General features: G+C 36.0%; 1 long non-coding RNA gene across 1 annotated transcript in view; it reads left to right on the top strand.

Annotated features, from left to right (window-relative positions):
* LOC135362592 (uncharacterized) overlaps positions 1 to 21959 on the top strand; it is a 454250-nt gene that overhangs the window by 360800 nt on the left and 71491 nt on the right. The window contains exon 3 of the long non-coding RNA XR_010407473.1: positions 13102 to 13193. This is a non-coding gene — a long non-coding RNA (uncharacterized LOC135362592). The remainder of the gene's footprint in view (positions 1 to 13101; positions 13194 to 21959) is intronic.

The raw sequence follows: 21959 nt of genomic DNA, 5'->3' as shown, positions 1-21959 counted from the left end.
CAATATTTGTACTAGATTGTTGTATGACAAACGTGGATACAGTCTTATATAAGAGTTTGTAATTCAACCCTCAGTCTGAATTTTGACATTGTTTATATGTGGAGGGACAATAGTTTTATTCACCAAGCTTCTTATAGAACAATGATGTTTGCTCGGTTCCTAATATCTTACCTTTCTCTGTCAAAAACCAAATAAGTCTCTTAAATGAGAAAGTTTATAATCTATGTCACAATACAGCTTGTGGGAAAGTTCCAGGAAAAGCAAGAGGAAAAGGCCTTTGGGGACAGAAAGAGATTTTCAGAGGACATGAATGGGTTGATGTCCTTCTCAGGGAGCTCACTGCCAAGACCTCCTGGCCCACAGTCTGAGGGCTGAAAAGGGGAGTAGTGCAGCAGGAGAGGACAGGGAATTTTCCATGGAAATAGATATCACATGCGAAATAAACTGAGACCATCTGTGTCCATGTTCTACCTCCCAGCTCCGTGAAATTCCATGCAAGCCTGGCTTCAATGGAGAAGGATTTCTAGGTATATTTCTAGGTAGAATCATGTGAAAAAGAGAGAAGTTTCTATATGCCTAGAGAGACCAGTGGGAGAATTTTAACTTTTTTTTTTCAAGATTTTATTTATCTATTTATTTGAGGGAGCACAAGCAGAGGGGGTGGGGTGGGAGGGAGGGGCACAGGGAGAAGAAGCAGACTCCCTGCTGAACAGAGAGCCCACCCGGGCTGGATCCCAGGACCCTGAGATCATGACCTGAGCAGAAGGTGGACACTTAACCGACTGAGCCACACAGATACCCCAAGAATTTTAATTTCTTGAGAAGACTTGTAGATGGGGAATGTTTGGAGGAAGCATCAGAGTATGGGAAAATAGAGACTTGAGTGGTGGAAAAAAGGTTTAAAATCTCCAAAGAAAATATGAGAGCCTTCCATCCCCAAAGACAGAAAACAAAATAGATAAAAGGTCATTGGTCTCATTGGCCTAATATCAATAATTCCAATGTATATGATCTGAAATGCACATAGAATATATACCCTAACCTAACCTGTTATTGCATAAAGCAAGTATTGGTACCTTTGAAAGGGCTGGAAATATTCAGAATATATTATCTAACCACTGAGTAATTAAGCTGGATAGTGTAATAAAAACATAAATAGAAAATACGTAACAAAATTGTAAATAATCTTTTAAGCAAAGAAAAAATGAGAAAGGAATTACAAAATATTTTCAACTGAATGGAAATAAAGATACAATATAGCGAAATTTGTGAAATGCAGATCAAACAATGCTTACAGAATATTGTATATGTGAAAAGAGTTCTTAATTGTCATGAAGAAGAATAGTCTCTTTTATATTCTGGGTTTGTCATTAAAAGATGCTCTATTTGATTAGTAAGCATGATATTTCTCTACAGAATAAAATGGTGCAAATTCTTCACCAATCCCTGCAGCCTTGTCCTTTGCTACCTGACTTTGAAACTCCTCCTATCAGAGGCAAACTCCCACCCCTTGACTGGGAGCTTGCTGACGTGATTTACTTTAAGCAGTAACAATCACTCCCTCTTCAGTCTGAGCTCCAATTAAACACACTTGAGCAGACCTGAGCCCAAGCTACAGCAAGAAAAGAGCTCTAGACCAGCAACTTGAAGCAGAAAGCTGTGTTGAGTCCCAGCTGACCTACAGACACGTGAACAAGAATAAATGGCCATTCCTGATTCTTTCAACCACTGATTTAGGGGATAATTTGTTATATAATAAGTCTGGCTAATGTGAATTTCTAAAAAAAAAAAAATACCTTGGAACAATAAACTGAATGTTTAAATTGAGATTATATGAATAATTTCTGTGTATGCATTCATTCAATCTTATTTTAAGATATAACTATCATCTATGGGCGCCTGGGTGGCTCAGTTGGTTAAGCGACTGCCTTCGGCTCAGGTCATGATCCTGGAGTCACAGGATCGAGTCCCGCATCAGGCTCCCTGCTCGGCAGGGAGCCTGCTTCTGCCTCTGACCTCCCCCCTCTCATTTTCTCTGTCTCTCATTCTCTCTGTCTCAAATAAATAAATAAAATCTTTAAAAAAATAAATAAATAAATAAAAATAAATAAATTTAAAAAAAAGATATAACTATCATCTAAGTTTATCTTTCTTTCCACAACTAAGTGGTTTTTTAGTGAGAGGTTAATAAAACATTGAACTTCCATATTTAAAATAGTCTTAAAAAACAAGATTCATGTGCTAAAATTTTCTATGGCAAAAACTTACGCTTAAGTGGATATAATGAAGTTGAAAGTTTATTTAGCCCGGTAATTCATTTCGGTCCCCACAGTAGCACTTCTCTCATGCTGATGCGGGGCCACTGTTTTCCCTGTTGTAGTTCTCAACTGAAAAGTAAATTATTCCTTTATATTTCTGGTAGTAAGTTCTATCATTTGTACTGCAGTATGACCTCAACCAGTAGGGTTTTCAGTTTGTTTTACTAATAAGACATACTGCCGGCGTACTCTTGGATTTTGTCTGACAAATGACTTTAGTGAGAACAGGAGCAGAACAAAGAGTCAATACCATTTTTCTTGCTTATTAGCTTCCAAACGTCTCAGGATACAAACACAAAGTGATCTGCAAACTGTTCAGCATATCTTTAATTGATTTTTGTGATGCCCTTCAAGCAATGTCCGTAGGAAGCCACAGGGACGGGCTTTCTGTGCCACTCAGGTCGTAATTGTATCAGCCTGGAAAGCCCAGAATCAGTCACCGCTAGATGATGTGTGTTCTTTTAAAGGAAGCACAAGAGGGAGTTAGAATACCTCACTTCGAAAAGTGTCTCTTTTTCTTCCTATTGTTACTATTTTCTCCTTAGAAATATGCCTCTTAGACCAGCAGAAGGTCAAGACCTGCCCAATGTGATCAAAATTAGGGACTTTTCTTTCAGCCTCCAAAAGGAAAAGGGGTGTCTCCTTTCTATTTAAGACTTGAACATGAGATCTCAGGAATCTGTACATAACCTAAGAAATCATGTCTTCTGCAGAGAACAGGTTAGAAATATGTGGTCTGAATGATATTTGATTTTTACTCTTTAGAACTATCTGAAATAGGGCGCCTGGGTGGCTCAGGTGGTTAAGCGACTGCCTTCGGCTCAGGTCGTGAACCTGGAGTCCTGGGGTCGAGTCCGGCATCGGGCTCCCTGCTCAGCAGGGAGTCTGCTTCTCCCTCTGACCCTCCCCCCTCTCGTGTGCTCTCTCTCTCTCTCTCTCTCACTCTCTCAAATAAATGAATAAATAAAATCTTAAAAAAAAAAAAGAACTATCTGAAATAGCAGTTGAGTATAGGTATCCAAAGTGAGTCTATATAAATCAGAAAAAAAGTTTTAGCAATTAAAAAAAAATCTAAATTTGGTCAAATTTACCATTTTGTAAAAGGAGTTTTCAAATTTCCTTGAAAAGTAGATATTACTATTGGGAGTGTTTTTTTAATAGTTCAATTAAGATGTTAGTTGTGTTGCATAGAATGAAATTCTTGAATTATTTTTGTATTTGAAAAATATTTGGCCTTTCAAGTATTTGCCTTTCTACTTGAAAAAAATTATAATATATATTAAGCTGAAATTATGTTTATGTAATTAAATGATATTTTAAAACTAACAAATATATTTAAAGTAGCACTCATAAGAAAACTAGATTGCTATATATATTAGTCTTACTATGGCTTTCCACCAAAATTTGTACATTATTTTAAAATCTAATTTATTTAATACTCTAATTCTTTATACTCTATCACATAAATATTTTATTAAACTTTAATAATATGATTTTCTGCATTTTGTATTATTTTAAGTAGGGAATCATTTTATTGTTTTAAAACAAGATTCAGATTTAGTATATCCTTAATTTTTTTTTACATTATGTGAACCTTTATTTTAAGGTAAGTCCTGTCACATTACATATTCTGTACTTAGAAATTTTTTTTTTAAACTCTTGACCATATTTACACCAGAACCAAATGCCTGAGCACCATCCACAGATGTTTAGGGGATGTTAGTTAACTATTTGTGCCACATATTTTGAAAACAAAGAGTGTGTTTTTGGAGTCACAGCTAAACAACTCTGGACAGCCTGGATCATTTTGATTTTTTGAAAGCATTGTTTAACTGATTATTTTAGAAATGTTGTTGTTCTTACGATAAAAACACATAAAGCATAGCTTCAGCACTCTTTTAGATGCCAATTTATTTTTTAAAAGAACGGATAAAAAAATTCATCGTTATCTAACAACTAAATAATTTGCCATTCAAATTGCCTATTTTGTAATCTTAACAAATTCAGGATGTACTTTATCAAAATGCTCAATTTGACTCTTTCCCTTGGCTCAGTCAAGAGGCCCAGTTTTCCAATATCACTGCCTTTACATGTTAATGAGATATAATTTCTATTTAAATAGTATTACATGTTTTGAAGTCCACGTAATCAATCCTATGACAGAATAAGTCATTTCAAATTGTTATGAATCAGTCCAAGTCAAGTGTTTTCCATTTAACATTGCTTATTACTTGCTTTAAGGGCTGCTCATGGGTGCTTAAATCTCTTGTATTTGTTTAGGATCTGGAAAACTTTCTTGAGTTACTGGTTGTCATACTTTGGGGACATGACCTTTTGTAAGTTCCCAGCAATTAAAATATGGGAAGAGGCATCTTTCCCTTTGCTTTTCCTTCTTGACACTGCTTGCCAAGGAGATAACGTGCATGCACACAGATCTTCCTTTTCAAAGGAGAATTAAGTAGGACTGGAAGTCCAGGAGACTGTTCTCCAGCTGTTTTCTCTTATCTTTCTCTTTCTTTTTTTTGGTCTTCTCTGTTCTGTCATAAATGGTGATTAAATTGGAAACTTTGACCCTCTCTCTTGCGAAAACATCTGTGTTTGTGACCTAGGATAGCTCTGTTCTATGCAGTTGGGTAAATATTTCCCCTTTCTGTCTTGTTTCTGTCTCTTGACATTGGTTTATGTGACTCTCTTCCCTTTTTAGTAACAAGATTCAACACATCCTTTTTTTATACTACATTGAAGATAAAAATCATTGACCTTTGGCTTGTCTTAATTTGATGTTACTTGAACTTGAAGGAAAGACAGTACAAAGAGCCCACTATTTGATGTGGTATTTCACTGTAGTTCTGCCCACTAGAATAGAAAGCCACTTACGGTTTTCCCTTTGAGTTCAATTGAGAAACCAATTAGGAAAAAAAAAATGCAAGTGTCATATAAAGTTTAAAATACCATCTTGGTTGCTATTAAAAATGAATCAGATAACTCTACTTATACCCAGGTTCAAAATAAACTTCTCACTCCTTGCCATCTCAATTGTTCTCATTCAAAGAAACATCCAGCTAACATTAAAGTGTTTTTTAGCTTTTCCTTTTGTGCTTAAATTTTCCTTGGGGAGTTGATTGAGAAGAGTGTTTTGTCAAGGAGACTTTTGATGTATTAATGGGACCATTAACCTAAATATCATCTTCTGTTACTATTGTCTCCATATTAACAAAGTCATAAATAACTATTTTCTTAGTTTCTAAACAATTTTAGTATTTGTACAGAAATTATTACAAGTAATTGATTTCATGGAAATTTCTAGGTGAGCATGTGTGTCCCTGAATTTCCCTAGGCCCTTGGAATTATTCTAAATAATAAATAAGCACACTTACTAAAGACAGAGATTTAGACACTGAATGAACAAGGCATAGAGTATAGCATATATATCCAAAATTACGTGAAAGCTTGCACACAGTCACTAAAATTTCCCAGATAATCTCAATCTTTAAGAAAGTTTCATTTTTCAGGACGCCTGAGTGGCTCAGTCGGTTAAGCATCTGCCTTCAGCTCAGGTCATGATCCCAGGGTCCTGGGATCGAGTCCCGCATTGGGCTCCTTGCTCAGTGGGGAGCCTGCTTCTCCCTCCGCGTGCTGCTCCCCCTGCTTGTTCTCTCTCTCTCTCTGACAAATAAATAAATTAAATCTTAAAAAAAAAGAAGAAAGCTTCATTTTTCTACCTTATTTTACTGATGTGTTTGGATCTCAGTATGGAGTTGGTAGTAACAGTAGGCTTTTTTTTTTTAAATCAGTATATAATACAAAATCCCTCCTAGACAAAATTTCCCTTGAAAGCCTACTGAATCACCCAAAATGCATGTCTTAAAATACACCATCTAACAATAATTCCAAGTACTGTACAACTGATTTTTTCTCCATAACAGATTGTTATTTCTTTAATTGGGCCCTGAATAATATAGTTGACTGGAGTTTAAAGGATATATTGTACATGTAGAGTTGTATTTTGTGCAATATTGATAGAAACAAACACATCATATGAGACAGAAAGAAAATTAGATTTTCGACGACTGTTATTCAATTATCAATTTCTCTCTCACTTTGGAGCATAATGAACTTGAATAACCCAATGTATTTAAATCTCTTTTATGCACACACACATACAGTGTCTTACAGGTACGTGGGATGTGTGTGTGTGTCTATACAAATAAGTATACATCTATAGTGCACACGCTGTTGATCCCCCCAGGGTTTTGCTTTTGCACATGCTTCAAGTACACATCCTCTCAACCTTCCCAAAACTCAACCACATGTATCTGCTTTCAGGAGATTTATGCTGGATACATTTTTATGGAACTACCGGGTTGTAACTCCACTGTTAATGCTAGCTAAAAGTGTTATTTACACTGCATGGAGCACTGCGTGTTATGCACAAACAATGAATCATGGAACACTACATCAGAAACTAATGATGTAATGTATGGTGATTAACATAACAATATTTTTTTTTAAAAGTAAACATCAAGAAAAAAAGTGTTATTTACAGAGAAGCTTATACATGCATAAGAAATTTCTTCCAGATATATTCCAACTCAACTTCTAAGTTTCTTTTCCTTTTCTGAGGGTGAGAGGTAGAATTCTTTTATGACAAATGTTCTGGGATTCATAAATTATAGAAATCTTCCCATACTTACGTCCAGTTTTCCTTTGACCTAGCATTCTCTTATTACTGGAAGTTTTGACTTTTCCAGGAGAAGATAACTTGATTTTTTTTTTTAGAGAACTTTATTTCTGATGACAACCATCTCTTTTCTCTATTCAAAAGTCATTCTTGTGGCATCTATGATTTCCTTCTAATCTTCTCATATTGTTTGTCCAAGTAACTATTACAATAAATTCTTCTCTGTTATGCCCTTTCTTTTTTTTTTTTAAAGATTTTATTTATTTATTTGAGACAGAGAGAATGAGAGACAGAGCATGAGAGGGAGGAGGGTCAGAGGGAGAAGCAGACTCCCTGCCGAGCAGGGAGCCCGATGCGGGACTCGATCCCGGGACTCCAGGATCATGACCTGAGCCGAAGGCAGTTGCTTAACCAACTGAGCCACCCAGGCGCCCCTGTTATGCCCTTTCTATATGGTGTATTATTAAAGCACATTCTTGAAAAGAGATACGTTTTTGTAAAGTGTCTTTAATGAAAATTATTCATGGTGCATGGAAGAGTGTGTGTGTACAGGTATGCACATCTTTGTGTTCAGGAGAATTTTAGTTTTTCCACCAACAAATGAGTCAGAAAAAATATATTACTTTTGAAAATGGTGTGGCATAAGTGATTGCCTTTATGTTCATAAAGAAGAACTATATTTTTTTCTTATAAAATAGCTCTTTCATAGTTTATCATTTGTGGTATGTTTGCATAGTACTTACATGTGAGATGCTCACTGCAAATACAAGTTGTTTACCATCAGTGTATTAATAGAATTCTAAATCATTCCATGAATCTTTTTTTTCCTCTTAACTCACTAAATTAGTGCTTCAAATGCAGATCTGTCACACAACTTCCTCACCTTCCTAGGTCTGTGCAACATTTGTTTTTTTTGGTTTTTTTTTTTTTTTTTTTTGAGAAAATCAAAGCCTGCTTTTATTGATGCACCAAGAGATAGACCTGTGATTTGGAAGGGATGGCAACGTTCCCTTCTATTATCAAACAACTTAACTGGTATTAAAGAGAAAATTAGCTGAGGCTCCCCTTACACCAATAAGTGATAGTAAAACTTAGTGTCATATCTGTCTTACAAATTCATCTTTCAAATGTCATTAGTATTTTGGGTGTAATCTTTATGTGGAAATACTGTAAGCTCAGCCCAGTGCATTTATTAAAATTAAATTATTATTTTGGAAAAAATAGGGCATAGTAGATTGATTATTTTCGGTAGCAAAGTAAGTTACATTCCCGAATATTATGATTAACTTTAGAATGTCTACTATCTATTAAAACCTTCATGCCAAAAGGCTTACAAATTATCTTGATTTTCTAATTTAGCCTCTTTGCAATCTTTTGAAAATATATTATTTAGTCTGTGTTAAAGAAAAGGAAACTAAGGTTCAGAAGTCACACTACTAGTAACACCTATTATATAATTTAATGATGCAACACCTGCATGTTTGTTTCAATATATAACATAAAAATACATAAGTGACCTTGAGATTCTATAGATTGAACACCATTTAAAGTTATCACATTCACATAATTATCACTACTACTACTACTATACTAACCTATGAATTTGTTGACAATAGTGAGTCTAATTCCTCATTATATTCCTCAAAATATGTATTACTTTCACAGCATTTGGTATTTAACACTAATAGTCAATGAGTGATTTGTGGGATGGCCAGATTACAAATCCTAAGCACTGCTAGCCTAGAGTGTTTCAAAAAGTGGTCATTCAACAATGACATTTGTGGATTCCATTTGGCAATGGATTCTCTTTGTTTATTGTTCATAGATAAATGTTCTTATATTTAAGAGGAAGAATCATAAACCCTATTGATGCTCTCATGCAGGCTTAATTTTCTTTCTAGGAAAATGCATGGAAAATACTGCATATTATTTTTAGGGATCCATTAACCAGCTAAAGGCTCTCCAATGATGGCCAAAAGATCTATGAATGCCAAGAACTTATCTATCAGAATAGGCATCACAAATTTTAAGAGATTTATTTGAAATTATAAGCTGTGTCTCAAAAGATGAAAAGGATTTGGCATTTGGAACTGGACCCCTCAATATGTAAGATATGCCTTATATCAGCCACCTGCCAATCCAGAGGAATCTCAAATAAGGGATCTATACTCAGGACATGAGTCAACAAAGAAACCTCTCCTTACTAGTTGTTTCCAGCCCCAAATTCCAATATAGAACTTTATTTCTAATCAGCAGAACTAGACTATCTAGAAAAAGGAGAACCCCTTTGGCCTAAACTTTTATCCCAGCCTTAAATTTTGGATTATAATAAATTAGCAACATGTACCCCTTAACAACCAAGTAAATCTCTCAACCACCATCTTGTATCACATTCATGGGTGGAGAATCAGAAGATGGCTTTCTAAATATATGCTAATATGTGCCAATTGTGCAAAAGTTTCCTTCCTAGCATAGGTAACCTCGTTAGTATTTTGACTATAATGATTGTGAACAAAAAAATCCTCCTATGTGAGAGTGAGTATACAAAGCATAGGAAGAGGGTAAATTGATCTTATACTTGAGGACAGTTCACCCTTTCTGTTTGATTTTTTTTGTTTTCTTTTAATTCAGTGAGTTTAATAGCCAAACATTCAGAGGGCAGAGACATTGATATTTCTGAGGAGAAATGTGAGAGATGCCTTGAACCTTAATGGAATAATTTGCACAATTATCCTTTCATGGAATTTTTCTGAGAACAATAAAAGGGAAAATCCACCACCTTAATATCCTTATTAATGTCATATGGATCCTGGCCAAATAAGCTCTGATTTTCATCTGGGCAAAACTTAAATTTTAATACTTAAAATCATTCTTCCTATAATGCACTAGAAAATAAATAATCCTATTTTTCTTGTTCTTTTACATGAAACAATTATTTTAACAATTTTTTTTGATTATTCAATTTATAACTCCTGATGGTGTATTTTACATGATATAGTTCCTGTTAAATGTCCATAATCTTCAACTACACTATAAACCTGAGCAAATACACATCCATTCATTTTTAGGTGAACCCCATGAACTACAGAGAATTTAAAGTTCCCTAATTACCTCCTCTCTCCTCTTTTATATAGGGAAATTAAAGTCCCAGTAAATAGTCTTCTCTCTATTGTATCATAATTATATTATAATATTATAATTATATTATTTTACAATTGCCATATGAAGATTTGTTCCCAAACCCCAAAGCAGTCTATGTACAAGGTTGGTAAAACCACATAGGATGGTCAAGCTTAAGTTTCAGGGACCTGGGACTTAGACACAAAAGAATGAATTAACTCCTTTAATTCTTTCTCTAGAAGGTCACTACTGAATTCCAGACCTTACCATTTATAGAGAACATAAGTTAAAGGAGGGTCTAATGATAAGAAAAGAGAATAATTTCTACTCTAGGTTTATTTGATAGCTCTCATTAAGACCTTACTACTAGAAAATTATGCTTACTATTTATCGATACATTTTCTTTTGAAGGTTGGATAAGCTGAAAAGGAACTGTAACCTTCTGTTCCATGGAAATTTCCCATATAAAAATAAACCTATCACTGCAGTAAATATATATAGGCATAACCATATCTATATAATAGGAAGGGAGGGTAAAGGATCAGACAATAAATGGTCCTAGCTTCTTTCCTCACTGAGTCAATCATCAGATATCCTGCCATAGGAGCAGATATCTGAATAATTGCAAGTCAACGTTTCTCAATTGTTTAATCATTTGTAAGATAAATAGATTGGTTGGCCTGGAGAGTATTGTGAATCCTCCTTCCAGATTTAACATGCAATAAATTGATACTCTTCAGTTAGAAATGATATACAACAAGACATCAAAACTAAAATTAGATTTAAACAAGACATCTTGCCATATTTACAAGCTAAAATAAGTCATCTATAACAAAGGGCATTTGCCTCTAGTAAGAAAATCAAATCTCAAAACTTCTCTTTGAGAGCAAAATTCTTGAAGTAGTTTCTAGAATAAATTTGAGGAGATTAAAACTCACAAGTTCCTTGTACAAGCTAAATGTCACCAAGCCCTATGATTCACCCAAACAGCAAGGATTATTACTTTTGATTATGTCCCATCGCTTTCCATTTCATATTGTATTCAATCAAATTATACTGACAGAATTGGCAGAAAAATAACTTAAATGATGTCAACTGTTGGCAAAAAAATTACGTAAGGAAATTATTAGAAGAAAGCATATAATATTTTCTAATAGTTAAGCATAGCTTCATACACTTGTGTAATGTTAGTTTTCAAAACAGGCTTATTTTTCAGTCAGTAGTGAAATCCAACAGGACTGATGGTAGGTTCTTTTGACCTATGTAGACCCATGTAGGCCCCTTCTGCCTGCTTGCCTGTCTGTCTCTCTCTCTTTCCCAGCATAAGGAGGAAACATTTATCTACTTTCCCATCAGGTAAACTCCCAGAGGAAGACTCTGGTCCTGCATGGAGATGCCTGTAGTTTGGCAGGTAGTTTCCATTTGGCAGCAGAATATAATAAAGCTGCATATGGCTGTATACCCTAATCATATCCTGCAATCCATATTTTATATTAATAAATTTAAAATTAATACTCCTAAAGCTGATTGCTGTCTCTGTTTCTCGACCAATTCTAAACTCAGAGGGAAGGATGGAGGTTGTTATTAAACCCTAATTTTCAACGCTTTCCTAAACTACAATTTAAACCGCAATGTAATCATTCTTGTTAAATATTCTACAAGAACTTCTATAGCCCAAGATATTTGGGAAAGTGCAAATTCTTTTTTTTTTTTAAAGATTTTATTTATTTATTTGAGAGAGAGAATGAGATAGAGAGAGAGAGCATGAGAGGGGGAGAATCAGAGGGAGAAGCAGACTCCCCGCTGAGCAGGGAGCCTGATGCAGGATTGGATCCCGGGACTCCAGGATCATGACCTGAGCCGAAGGCAGTCGCTTAACCAACTGAGCCACCCAGGCGCCCCGAAAGTGCAAATTCTTAAGTATATACTATGGGCTAAACACAGTGTAAATCATTTGGCTCCCATGGCTATTATTGCAAGTATGAAAAGTAGATACTATTTTTCCAGTTTTATACATGAGGTCATTGAAGGGCACAGAAAAGGATTAAGATATTGAGAAGCTTGAAGTACTGACAAGATTTTGTGTATACTTCCATATACAATTAAAAAGAAATATGAAACCATAAAATAAGTGTAAGCAACACTAATTAAACTTTATTTCCCACGATGACCATATATCTTTATAACACAAAATTGTCTCTGGAAGGCTCCTTCTCATTTGTTTGGTTGTCCTGTTGCACTGCATGTGATCAGGTCCCCAATTAGACTGCAGTACTGAATGTCAGAAAGGTTAAAGAACTGGGAAGGGGCAGAGCCTAGAGTCTACAGCCAGTATTCACTCTTCTGCCCTCTGACACATCGTGTTTGTTATCCTGAACATTCAATCCTGCTCTCTTCCTGGTCTTAGAGTTTCACTGAGTAGTCATTAAAATGATTATTTGTCCCAATTCAGTATCTAGCAACTACACTTAATAAACGACCAAGCAGATTTCTTCGAATGCTCATTTTTTTGTCCCAAATCTTACTTTCAGGAAATACATTGAAATAAATCTTACCTATAAATTAATCTATCATCTAAGGAGTTAAAAATAAAATCAATGTTATAGTATCCCTTTCTTTTGAAAATTTTTGACTTCGTGGTATTATTACTCTCTTCTGCCCATGGTAATAGAGTAGTTACTTTGGGCAGGAAGTCAAGACAACATTTCCAATCCCAATGGTCTTTTCTGGTACTTAGTTATCTGATGCTTATTAGTATACTGATATACTAGCATAATTACACTAGGTAAATTTTATAGTATTAGATCACAGGGCACATGAATAACAACTAGTATAGGACTGGCATATGTGGGAACCCTAATTCTATTCAGTAGTATGTTCTGTGTACAAATATGTATATACAGAATGCATTTGTGAATCATGTAATGGTCAAGTAGGTAAATCAGTTTTGTAAACTGAAGCCTTCCTCTCCCTCTCCCTCAGGATCCAACTGATAACTTCTGCTTGTGAGCATTGGGCAGTATGCTAGAGACGTGGAGATGAGCTCAGAATCAGGATGTGAACTGAGAGTTAAGGTAAGAGAAGAATGAACTGTGAGTTCCATGAAGAAAATGTTTATGTAAAAAATTAAGAATGAAAAGTAATACGTACTTAAAAAAATATAAATTGTGCTCATTTATTTTACAAATATCTACTGATTATCAGGCATGTTTCTATCAGAGGCAATACAGTAGTGGACAATGGAAACATTATATCTTGTGCTCATACAATTTATATTTAATCAGTTTGACAGACAAAAAAACAGTTGTTATTTATATAAGCTTTAGATGTGGTCAACGGAGATACAAATAATGTACAGGATGATGGTGATGAATGATAATATTATTAATAAAATGATCATTTTGAAGACTTCTTATTTGCCAGACACTGTTCTGAATGTGTTACTTGCTTTAATTCATTCAAGGAGTATGATTTTAGGAGGTAGGTAATATGATAACCCCCATTATATAGATGAAAAAACTGAAGGACTTATTAGGCGACAACCGATTCACAGAGCGGAAATTGGTACCGCCAGGATCAGAGGCCATAGAAGGTAACAATTTGGGAGTTAAATTCCAACACTGATCAGTCAAAGCACAGTCATCCCATACCTCGCTTTTCCCAGACACAGCAAGAGTGTGACTTGAGCAGCTACATGAGGCAGGAACAGATGTGAGGGAAGGGTGGATGGTGGCCTTTTTTATGTGATTAAGCTTCATTTTTAAAAATGAGGGGGAAAAAGTCAGAAGATAATGAGGGAAAACTGACTGTGGCCAACTTCAGTGAAAGATATGGTTGCATCCGGGTAAGGCTTGAATGCAGTAACAGCATTTCCCCCGAGCTCTCATCGGCATTAGGAGGGACCCAGGATGTGATTATCAGTGCTCCATTTAAACCATGTGTAAGTTTCCCTTGTTAAATCCCTTCATATATATGCTCTTCACACTTATAACATTTTTACAGCATATATTTATAGACATATTGATAGGCATCTTTTTTTAAGTCCCAGACATCCTGAAACTAAGACATTGTATGTCAGTTATATTTCAATAAAAAGAAAAAAATATTTATATAATTATTACTCCATACTAAACATAGTGCTTTACATGAAGGACTTCATTTAAAAGAAGAAGAAGAAGAAGAAGAAGAAGAAGAAGAAGAAGAAGAAGAAGAAGAAGAAGAAGAAGAAGAAGAAGAAGAAGAAGAAGAAGAAGAAGAAGAAGGGAAGGAGGAGGAGGAGGAGGAGGAGGAGGAGGAGGAGAAGGAGAAGAAGAAGAAGAAGAAGAAGAAGAAGAAGAAGAAGAAGAAGGGAAGGAGGAGGAGGAGGAGGAGGAGGAGGAGGAGGAGGAGGAGGAGAAGGAGAAGGAGAAGGAGAAGGAGAAGGAGAAGAAGAAGAAGAAGAAGAAGAAGAAGAAGAAGAAGAAGAAGAAGAAGAAGAAGAAAGGAGAAGGAGAAGAAGGAGAAGAAGAAGGATTTCACTTAATCATCACATACATTCTCTGGAAAAGACATCAAGATGCCAATACACCAAGTTTTGCAGACACAGAAACTGGGAATTAGAGATTTAAATAACTTCCTCAAGCCAACCAAGTGGTAGGCTGATTACATAAATCAGTAAGATTCTAGCGGTAGGAACTGTGAATAATTCATTATCCTATGTTTTATTCCATATTAAAGAAAATAAATTAAAGAACCCAATGTAGGCAGAGCCTGATAATGAGACTGATGGAATGATAGCAGCTTTCATGGAGTACAAGAGCAAAGTTAAGTCAAGTTATTCTACCAAAGCCAACTGAGTACTTACCATTCCAAAGAAAATGCATGGTAATAAGTTCTTGGCAGTCTACTGCCTTAACCTCTGTTTGCCAGATGAGGGAGCATTTAAATCACTGATCCCAGCGGAGTCTGCTGATGCCTGAATCTAGTATGCTTCCAAGTCCCCTCCACTGACCATATCTCCATTATCACTGTTATCCTGCTTAACATGGTTACCTTGGAAAATATTTTTTTTCCTTTTGATGTATTTCCCTTTGGTTTATTTATAGGTACTTAATTTCTACCATGGTCTCCTAACAGACTCTTAAATATGCAGATAAATTAACACTAGTACTTAGTGCTAATTGGCTAATCAATCAAGAGGTTTTTACTTGTTTTGCCTAGTCTGAAGATATATGAAGCTCATTTTTGCATTTCAAAAATGCCTTTAAGTAAAGCCTGGAGCCAAGTAAATACAAAGGAGATGTATACCAATAATGATTTTTGTAGTATGATAAAACCCGTTTATTTTCCCATTAACAGAGCTGATTTTTGTGGGCTTATTATAAAGCAGTGGATAAATACTACATAGCCAGACATGTCATTACTACACATGAGCATACAACAATTAGGGGTTGGAAGTGAAATTAGACTCTTAGTTGCATTATTAGTAAATACGTTGTATAAATTAACTCAGTGGTAAACTACTGATATGTATATTTGTCACCGTTCTTAATCATTGCACATTTAAAATTTTGACTTTTATATTAAAATGACCATTTATAAAAATAATCTGTAATTCAGGAACTTATTCAAAATCCTGTCTTTATTATGATGTGGATTTCATGAAACTAGTCATTTGTCATTTACTTGACATTTATTAAGTTCTCACGAGGTGCCAGATACCGCATCGTGAATTGACAGGAGGAGGAGAATTCAAAGATGTTGCTGACCACAATTCATGCAGCTACAGTTTGTTTTAAAGGTGGGAGTCACCAACCATAAATGACAAAAAAAGCCTAAGACTGGTGGTAGGCATTATGCTTCACCCTACAAGCTGCACACAATGCTTAAGCATCTAGCTAATACCACACTCCCCAAGCATTTAAGTTAGCTTGCATGACCCATACTTGCAACACTATAGTCAAAACACAGTCTAAGTCATGTCCCCTCTATATCTTTTTTTAAAGATTTTATTTATTTATTTGAGAGAGAGAGAATGAGAGAGAGATCACGAGCAGGGGGGCAAGGTAGAGGGAGAAGCAGACTCCCCACTGAGCAGGGAGCCAGATGTGTGACTTGATCCCAGGACATGAGCCAAAGGCAGACGTTTAACCGACAGCCACTCAGGTGCCCCCCCTCTATATCTGGCTATATAATGGTCAGAATCTTCTTTTTCTTAAGATTTTATTTATTTATTTGAGAGAGAGAGAGAGCATGAGCAGGGGGAGGAGCAGAGGGAGAAGCAGACTCCCCACTGAGCAGGGAGCCTTGACCCAGGGCTTGATCCCAAGACCCCAGGATCATGACCTGAGCCTAATACAGAGGCTTAACCAGCTGAGCTACCCAGGTGCCCCTGTAATGGTCAGAATCTTAAAAGAAAAACATCGCTACAGGATTCAGTTACTTTCTTTGCTTTAGGTGATCTTTCCTATTCATTTTAGTGCTAATAGTATATAGCTAGATATTTCCAGAATCAATTCGTCCATGACTATATCACTCTGATTGCTGTTACCTATAGTCAAGTAGTTTTTATTATTATTATTGTTATGTTAATCACCATACATTACATCATTAGTTTTTGATGTAGTGATCCATGATTCATTGTTTGCGTATAACACCCAGTGTCAAGTAGTTATTTGAAAGCAAGGGAGGTCAGCATAATGGAATATCTTGTTAAGAATACACCAATGGGGAGAAGTGAGGAAAAACAAATTCAGGTGATGCTCTAATAATCTCTCCTACCACCTAATACAAGGAAGAGATTAAGGAACATCACTTCACTTTACCTTCCAATGATGTGTCAGCATGAGAGCATATGAGTATTTGTGGAGAGATTTTTTAAATAATTCATAAATATATTTATATTTACACACGTGGAAGTAAAAAATGAACCATTTGAGTTTTTTGTGGTGCCAGGAACTAGGCAAACAGAGAGAGAGAAAGGGTAGGAGTATATATTTAGAAAATTTTAGGAGATTTACTAGCTGATTTAAAAGGACTATCCTGTGGGTCTAGCTGGCACACAAGGTAGGAAGGTACAGGTTTGAAAAGATGCAACAACCTCATCCTGGCTCAGTCAACTTTGTTTTGAAACTTCCAAGTCACTAAGCAGCCTACCTCGTAGGCTGAACATAATAATGAACAAATCCAGGGCGCCTGGGTGGCTCAGTCGTTAAGCATCTGCCTTCGGCTCAGGTCATGATCCCAGGGTCCTGGGATTGAGCCCCACATCAGGCTCCCTGCTCAGCGGGAAGCCTGCTTCTCCCTCTTCCCCTCCACCTGCTTGTGTTCCTGCTCTCGCTCTCTCTCTCTCTCTCTGTCAAATAAATAAAATCTTAAAAAAAAAAAAATAATGAACAAATCCAGGGCTTAAGAGTAGTACTTAAAAGTCAGATGGACACCATCCTGTATAACATGCTATTTGGGGGATTAGAGGTCAACATTCAGTGTCACGTGAGAAGGCCAAGGCTGAAGTAAGTCAATCCTAGAAAGGATGTCAGTGACCAAACGCACTTGCCAGCCCTGGACCCTGCTGCATCAGGATCACAAGACCCAGGATAGGGGTGTTAGGTGCCAGTGGTCACTAGTAAGTCATCAGATTCTCTTCACTTCACACTTAGGAAGCACATATTAATCCAATAAAAACTAATTAAATTCTTATTGAATACCTTATCTGACTGGTAGTATAGAAGGCTATGGTAACCAAATATTGTCTCCAGTGGATCCACCTGTTTAAATTATGAAAGTTTAAGGGGGGCGCCTGGCTGGCTTGACAATCAGTGGAGCGTGTGACTCTGGATCTCGGGGTCATGAGTTCAAGACCCACAATGGGCATAGAGCTCAGTACAAAAATTTAAAAAATTAAAAAAATAAGCTATGAAAGTTTGAGGCAGTTATAGGAGAGGTCACTTACTGAAGAAGCACTATTTCTGAGTGCTGTTTGATAACAGGACCATTTTCACAAGTCCCCAGAGCCAATTTCTTTGACTACTAAATGGTCAATGATAAATTCAGCTTCAATTATCAGACTTCATTTCAATTGGCTGATGAGCAGCATTTGCCATCATGGCTGTCTCCCTCCTCACGGTTTTCTCTGGGCATCCGGAATACTAACCTCTTTCTACTTTCCCCCTCACTCCTTGGTAACTCCTTTTTTTTCTTTATGCCTCATTTGCTGATTTAACCGTTTCTACGTGACATCTTAATATCTTCCCATGCCAGAACTCGATGCTTCAGCTTTTACTCATTGGTGTCTATGCTCGCATTTTTGATGTTCTCACCCAGTCTCATGGTTTCACTCATGTATTCACTTATAAACTTACATTTTAAGAAGTCTCACTAGTAGAGTTGGGGAGAGAACACAGAGCTTCTCCTATAAAATAGCGCCATAAAACTTGAGATTGATCAGGTAGGGGCATCAAATTTTAATTTCCAGCCTCAACCCATTGTGGGTGAGAGATCAGTGGCCTCCCAAAGATGTCCACGTCCAAATCCCCAGAATTTTTTAATGTGTTAAAAAGGAGTTTACAAGAGGAGTTACAGTTGCTGACAGGATTAGGATGCTAATCAGCTGACCTAAGAATAAAGAAATTATTCTAGACTATCTGTGTCGGCTCAGTGTATTTGCATGGGTCTTTTAAAGTGGAAGAGGGAGGCAGAAAAGAAATTTCAAGATGCCAGAGTCCTGATTTTGAAGATAGAATCAGGGGAAATGAGCCAAGAAATGCAAACAGAGCCTAAAAGCTGGAAAAGGCAAGGAGTAGATTCTCCCCCAGAGCCTAAAAAAAAAAGAAATATAGTTCTTCAATCACCCTGGTTTTAACCTAGGAAGACCCACTGCAGATTTGTGACCTCCAAAATCATAAAATAATAAATTTGTGTTCTTTGAAGGCACTAAGTTTGTCATAATTTGTTACAGCCCCAATAACTTACCCACTCACATACCAAAATCATACTTTTTTTTTTACAACTCATCTTTTTTCTACATACATAGATTATATAAATAAACTTTGAATATTTATCTTTAGAAAGGCTCGGAATGTTATCTTTCACATTACGTTTAATGACTTATTTTGCTTTGTAACTGTTTCCTGTTACTCAAGCATTTATTCTTGCTCCTCTGCAGTTTTGTTCATTTTACTGTCCAACATGCTCCTCCTGCCCACTGCTTCTCCAGGGCTTTGACTTCATATCCCTTTTATTCCCCAGCTTCAGCATTAATCTTTTGCTGAGGCTGCTGGTACTTTGTCACAGATATCTTCCCCTTAATGTACCTCCCACTGGCAAGTAGCTCAAGCAACATTCATCAGTGTTGCCTCATATGAAGTGAAAATCAGTTTCCAGAGTCATGTGGAAATTTAACAACTTTGTTTACAAAGGAAGATTATTTTAATACAAATAAGAAGTGCAGGCACTTATGACCATTGTTTTTACTAGAACATATGTTGCCATGTGTAAGCGTAATTTATAGAAATTCATCACTGCTCGTACTGAGTAAGGAAAAGGGAAATGTGTACATGTTCTGGTTTAATATATGGAGGCATTTAGACATGGTTTTTGATCACTTTATTCACTTTAACTCATGTACCTCAACTTTTTGCAGCTACGTAATTTCTAAGACTTATTTCCTTCTTCTCATCCCCCATTCCTGCTTTTTGGTATAATTGTAAAGCCACATCACTAAAAATTCCTGAGTAAATTAGAGTAAATAACCCCAAGGCCAAACTTAGATATAGATACAGATATAAATTTTGGGTGAGTGTGTGTGTGTGTGTGTGTATGCTTTATATATATATGCTTTATTATGTATATATTATATTTATATATAATATGCTTTATTATATATATATATATATAATAAAAAGACTGGCATCTATATCACTTTTACTTAGAGGAAAATAAAACTGAAATGATCCCTTTAAAGCTAAAAGAATGGCTGAAATTCCAGCTAAATGTTTTATGGATACAAGAAACTTTTGTTTCTAATGTTCCCCTCTGTGTAGAGTATGCAAAAATATTAGGAGGCTGGAATAACGGATTTGTAAATACATGCTTTAATTTTAGGAGTACTACAAATAGTTCTCTTGCCATGCATGATGAAGTCTGCACTCCTACACGGCATTTCACATCACTCACTGGTTGGGGAAGTATACCGTTATTCATAGTTTGTCAAGTTTTATAGTATTTATAACCTGTCACAATAATCCCCTTAGTTGTTTATTCTTATTTCTCTAATAATATATAATGCTCATTATATCTTGTATGCACGTATCTTCTCTATTAATGAATTATTTAATTTAATTTTTTCTTGATGAGCAGAATTTACTGTCAGAAATTTATTTTTAAAAGAAGAGATCATAATTTTCACATTTCTAAGTTCTCAGGCCATTGACAGCAATAGCTGATTGCATCTACATTTAAGGGGGGACCTTGTTATAGTAACAGTATTGAGTCACACATTCATTCCTTTAGAACTTTGGTAATGCTCTGCTCTCTTTTAGCAGTGGGATGTGGCTGATTACTGCAGTGAGTTTGAGGCTAGCCCAACTTCTTCCTCTTGTGAATGACGTGCATTTGCTGTTTGAATCCCTGATGATTTGTTTCTTTTTCCTAGAGGATAAACAACTGTAAAGTATAGTTAATGTAATTGTTCTATATCAAATTTTCCTGGAATATGAAATGCACGTATTTTCTCAAAATTAAGTTATTCCTACACTCCAGGGAATTTTTCATGTATTAGATCTTTGATAATACCTTCTCTCTTAATTCTGCAAATGGGAGCCATAAAATATCTTTATGTTCCATTAAAAAATATCTATATATACATATATATGTTCATTAACAGTTGTAAAGTTTGTCATTTTCCTCTGTGTACAGTTAATTAATTCAAGATATTTTATTTTCAGTAATTTGATTTTCATTCATGCTTATTTATTTTCTCGCTGGTTATTCTACATTTATTAAGTCTGCAATGTATGTTTTTGGTTCTCAAATTTGTCCTCAATTCTGAAAGTCCCTTTTCCATTATTTGTAAAAAATCATCTGACGGATGACATAAAAGATGAATGTTTTATCTATATCTTCAGAATTTCACACTCCTATTAAAACAATTCTTACAAATCACTAAGAAAATAGATACACAAATGGCTAGCATCTTAAACACTCATGTCCCCCAGAGAGGAATTCCAGATGGTCAGTGAATTTAGGAAAGGATGCTCGGTTTTATCATGGGCTCGGATGATAGCTGCCTTTGGATTTCAGCAAACGCCCCTCAGGAGGGCCATTGACAGAATTCAGACTACCAGGTGTTGTCAAGGAGGTGGGCTGCCTGGAACCTCACGCAGAGCTTGTGCAATAGAAAATTATTATAACCACTTTGTAAGACTGTGGCATGCGTTAGAGTGAGTTAGAGCATGAATGCCAGCCTCCACTGTGCCTCAGCAACTCCACTTCACAATATACACATGCCATTACCGCAAGGCAATTTTTTACCCTAGTAAAATAGTGAAGCTACTCTTTTTCATGTTTCCTTAGCTACTCATGGTCCAGGTAACCAAGCAACAAGACATATTCTCTGGTAACGTACACAATTAAGAAGTCATAGATTAAACACCTTGCAGTCATTAATTTTGGGTGGGTTTGCTGCCAGTGCCCACGCATAGCTTCTCAGGGTCATTATTCCCAAATATGATATTGCAACACACTCTGCCTCCTCACCTGAGAGTGCTCACTCTATTTGCAGGGGGGACAGTCCCCTAATTCAAGTATGCTCTAAGAAACAGCCCTTAGCCAAAGATGGGAGTGACTCCAGGTTAATTGTGACA

The sequence above is a fragment of the Mirounga angustirostris genome, unplaced genomic scaffold (genome assembly GCF_029215605.1).
Source record: "Mirounga angustirostris isolate CCGP_5_RB_7025 unplaced genomic scaffold, mMirAng1.0.hap1 SCAF_14, whole genome shotgun sequence".
Classification (NCBI taxonomy): Eukaryota; Metazoa; Chordata; class Mammalia; order Carnivora; family Phocidae; genus Mirounga; species Mirounga angustirostris.
Note: the sequence above shows the minus strand (reverse complement) of the source record. Positions and strands in the feature narration are given on the sequence as shown.